The sequence below is a fragment of the Ceratotherium simum genome, chromosome 34 (genome assembly GCF_057802395.1).
Source record: "Ceratotherium simum simum isolate JZ-2026a chromosome 34, ASM5780239v1, whole genome shotgun sequence".
In the NCBI taxonomy this organism is placed as follows: domain Eukaryota; kingdom Metazoa; phylum Chordata; class Mammalia; order Perissodactyla; family Rhinocerotidae; genus Ceratotherium; species Ceratotherium simum.
The window spans coordinates 30,704,801-30,709,039 of NC_141933.1; positions in this window are offsets into that span (position 1 = coordinate 30,704,801).

The window sequence follows — 4,239 nt, forward strand, 5'->3', positions numbered from 1 at the left end:
TCGAGTCCTTGTGGCCGCATGTCCTGGGCAAGTGTCTTTCCCTCTCTGTGCCTCCTCAGTAGGTGGAGATGATGATAATTCCGTGCAGAGGGTTGCTGGGAGAATTCAGCCTAAAGCACCTGGCTTCTAGAAAGTGCTCTAAGTGTTAGTTCTTCTGTGTCATTTTGAGATGGAGCCAGATCTGTTGGAGATGTCCCTGGGGGAACTGGCATCCTAGGTGTCCGCAGCTTGGAGGGATGTTACGGCACCTCTTGTTCTGTGTCCCAAATGATGTTTGAAACCCTCTGATGCACCCCTATTTTACAAATGACAGCAACCTTTGGCAACACAGAGAAAGAGGCCTCTGTGGCAGCTTTGCTCTCGTTAGCTGTGTCCTGGCGCCGGCTGTGCCCCTCCCCCGCTGCCAGGCAACAGCCTGCTGGCTGCCTCCTACTCAGACATCCACGGGTCTGCAGCAGCCCCAGACATTCTGGGCAGAATGTGAATGCTGCTCAGGCTGCGCCTGACTAATTGATTAGCTGGTCGTTTTCTCCGCATGACACTCCCAAAGTGGTCTTACTCTCTGTGCTGCACCCGCACCCACCCCTGCCTCCTCCGCTTACCACCCTTTCTCCCATATTCATGCCTCACGCTGCCCCTTCTCCAGAGAGACAGTAAACCCCTCCAGGGAGAGGCAGGGTAGTGTGATGGTCATGGGCATGGGCTCGGGAGTCCGACTTTGAGGGTGTGGATCCCAGCTCTGCCGTTGACCTGCTGTGTGAACTTGGGCAACTTACTCAGCCTCTCTGTGCCTTCTCCTTGTCCACAAATGGGATAATAGTAGTGCCTACCTCATAAGGTCGTTGAAAGGTTTAAACAAGCCAAACACATGTAAAGCACTTAGAATGTGACTGGCCGATAGTTAGTCTTCAATGAAGGTTGGCTAGGATCAATATCCGACAGTGATGAATATCACCAAAAGAGGAGGTAGGTGCTACAGCTGTAAGAACTTGAATGTGGTCCAGCTGCCAAGGAGATATGAGACCTGAAGACCCCGTTTGCTGTGGATTTGTCCCAGATTCTAATGGCAACCCTCAATAGCAAAATTGCTTAAACAACATTAAAAGGTCGTAAAGGAAATGGCTGTTTTGCCTAAGAAATATTTATGGAATGAATAAATAATGATGATGATAATAATAGTTACCATGTGTTGCATGCTATGTTCTAGGCACTTTCACATCTATCAACTGATTTAATTTTCACAACAATCCTGTGACATATTATTAATTATGATTTATATTCCTCTTTATGAATGAGGTATTTGAGGTTCAGAGTTGTTAAGCAATCTGCCCAACATCCCACAGCTCACGAGTGGTGGAAGTAGGATTGAAATCTCAAGTGGCGGGCCAAAAGATGTCCACTGCGTGCTACATACTTATCTACGGCTGCAGAGAGGAACCGAACCAAATACAGTCCTTTCCCACATGCAATAGCTCTTGTGAAAATTTCAGATTGGGATTGAAATGGCCCAGAGTGGGGCCAGAGACAGCCTGTGAAAGAGCCACAAGTGTGACGAGGGGTGTGCCCAGCAGATCAAGACTTCAGCACGCGAGGATCCTGGAGAGGCCCCGTTGTGGGGAGCTCTACATCAGGTCACCTGCAAGATGTCCTGGGTGTCTGCTGTCTGGAATGGATGAGGGTCCAGATACGCTCCTGGCCCCTTGCCTCTGGCCACCTATCCAGGTTGAGAACTGAGGCTATATATGAGTTCTCTGTACTAAACTGGGGTCAGATTAATAATCAAGGTGGCCTGAATCCTACTAACTTCTGACCAAGAGCCTTGAATTATTCCTCCCTACCACAGCAATAAATCCACCGTATAGCACGGCTTCAGGAACCTATTGGTCTTTATATACAGATCATGGCTTCCCCGAGCGTGTTCCTTGCATCCCTAAATCTACAATATGTATATAGTTCTTATGTAAGAAAAATAAAACAAACTCGTATGTAAGTAAAATAAAACTTACTCTTATGTAAGTGAAAGTAAAACATGTTCTGGGTTCCAGTAACCTTGGGTATGGCTTGGCTGAACACGTTTCTTTCCTGCGGGACTTCTGGAAGCCTTTAATACACTAGTACACGTTGTGAGCCTTCAAAGGTAAGCAGCTCTTTCCCATCTTATTTGGCCCCTAAGCTTCATATCCAGGAACATTTGGGGGGATTGGTGTGCCAAAGGACACATTCTGAGAAATGGTGCTGTTATCTGTGAAAGACATTGAAGGTGACATGGGGACTGGTGTTCAAATCTTCCTCAAAGCCATGAGGCGACCTTTCATTTTACATTTAAGTGGAAAACAAAACAGAGGTCCCTCAACAAAAGCCATGGATAAATTAAGCTATACAACATTTAGAATTTAAGCATAGAGAAAGGACTGGAAGTCTGGGACATCTCCAGACCTTGAATGAGAGGGTTTCTTTCATTTACCTTGGGAATTAGAAATTAAAGACAGACTTTGATGAGTTTGGGTTAAATGTCAGGGAGCAAGGCTGCCAGGGATGAAATGGTGAGCGATCACGGGTGGCTGGAGGGTGGTGACAGAGCAATGAAGGCGAGTGCCAGGAGGTCGCTGATGACAGAGCGGCTGGCTCAGGGGCTTACCAGCGAGCTGCTGGGAGAGTCGAGTGGAAATTCACAAAATCGTGGAAGGAAGCAGCCTTGGTTCTTGCTTAAGGAGAGGAAATGGACAACAGAGGCCTAAGAGGATCCTGATGAGGTCTTTAACCCCCATAATTACACAATGTTCAAACAAACACTTAGCGACCTTGAGCTCTCCAGCCAAATGACAGCAGTCCATGGGACAGTTTGTTACTTCTTTGACATCACAACGCTGGCTAGGTAAACTTTAAAGCACCTGTAGACTTTCTTCTGAGGTACAACAGGACTGTAATGGAAGACAGCTCACCCCAGTGCTCTGTGGCCAGTGTGTTCCTGAAGACGAGAGGATGGTCAGGTCAGAAATCTGGGGTGGGATGGGGGTGGGCTGAGGGGCGATGAGAAGGAATCACTTTCTTTTCCTGGAGAAAGAGGGGAATGAGAAGGTGGAACAATAAGTTATTATAAAAGACTCACTAGAGCCTATTTTAGTGTTTGGCAAAGACACATGCTTTTCCCAGGGCCTGAGCAATGAGAACTTCCTCCTGTGAACCAGGTCTTGCCTAGAAATGTAGAGGTTCAGAGAAAGAAGGAATAACAATGGGAAGCATAATCTGTTTATCAGAACAACAATTGGCTCTGAAATGTCTCAGGATGGTGAATAAAACATGTAGGTCCCTGCCCCCAGTGCCTAACTATGAACCAGGCACATGGTATACTTCTCAGTGAATTTGTGTTGAATGAATCAATGAATGAACAAATGATATCCATATCTTTCCATATAGAATTTTCACCCTTTGAAGGGTTGCTTAAATTACACATTAATAAGATGTTTAGTGATGAGTCAGAAAAGCTGTACCTTGTACCAAAATCATCATCTGTGGTTTCATCTTGAATTCAGAACTTAAGCACCCGGAAGTATGAGATATCATCCTTATGAGTATGTCTTCTGCATTCAACCCCAGACTCTTTCTAGAGGTTCTGATGTCAGTGTCTTCAGTGATCGCTGCTGAAGCAGTGATCCAGGTTCTTATCTGTGAGTGGGATAAGGTCCGTGAATCCCAGCTCTGCCATCTGCCTGTTGTGGGATAACCCTGTTTCCTCTTGCAAGTGCAGGGGCACGTGACTGGCTTCATTAAGATTGTATGTCAGCCAGTTAACCCTGCTGCGAAAGCTCCTGAGTCCGGAGACTCAAAAGCACAGGGGTAAGTGGTGCTGTGCTGCTGCCTGTACTGATGTGGTGGGAAAGCCAGCAGGCTTGGTTTTCATGGTGGAAAGATATTTTCGTACGTTGCTAAATACGTAAGGTTTTGGGCTAATGTTGTACTCTGGGACTGTGGAGCATTTCTCTTCTGTCTTACAGCACAGAGGCGGGGTGACAAAGACCACCAGCTCCTCTTGCTGTCCATGCCCTTCAAGTCACTCCTTTCTCCAGAACTGGCAGGAGGAGGGCTGACGTTGACTGAGTCCTTCAACACGTATCTACTGCCCGTCCTCTAGGTTTGGAGCACAGTTTTAGGGTTTACCAGAATCGGGACAGTATTCAAATACACCCTCCTTTTACTTGTTGATTTCTGTTTTCAGAAGTCCAAAAAGATGGTAAAAAA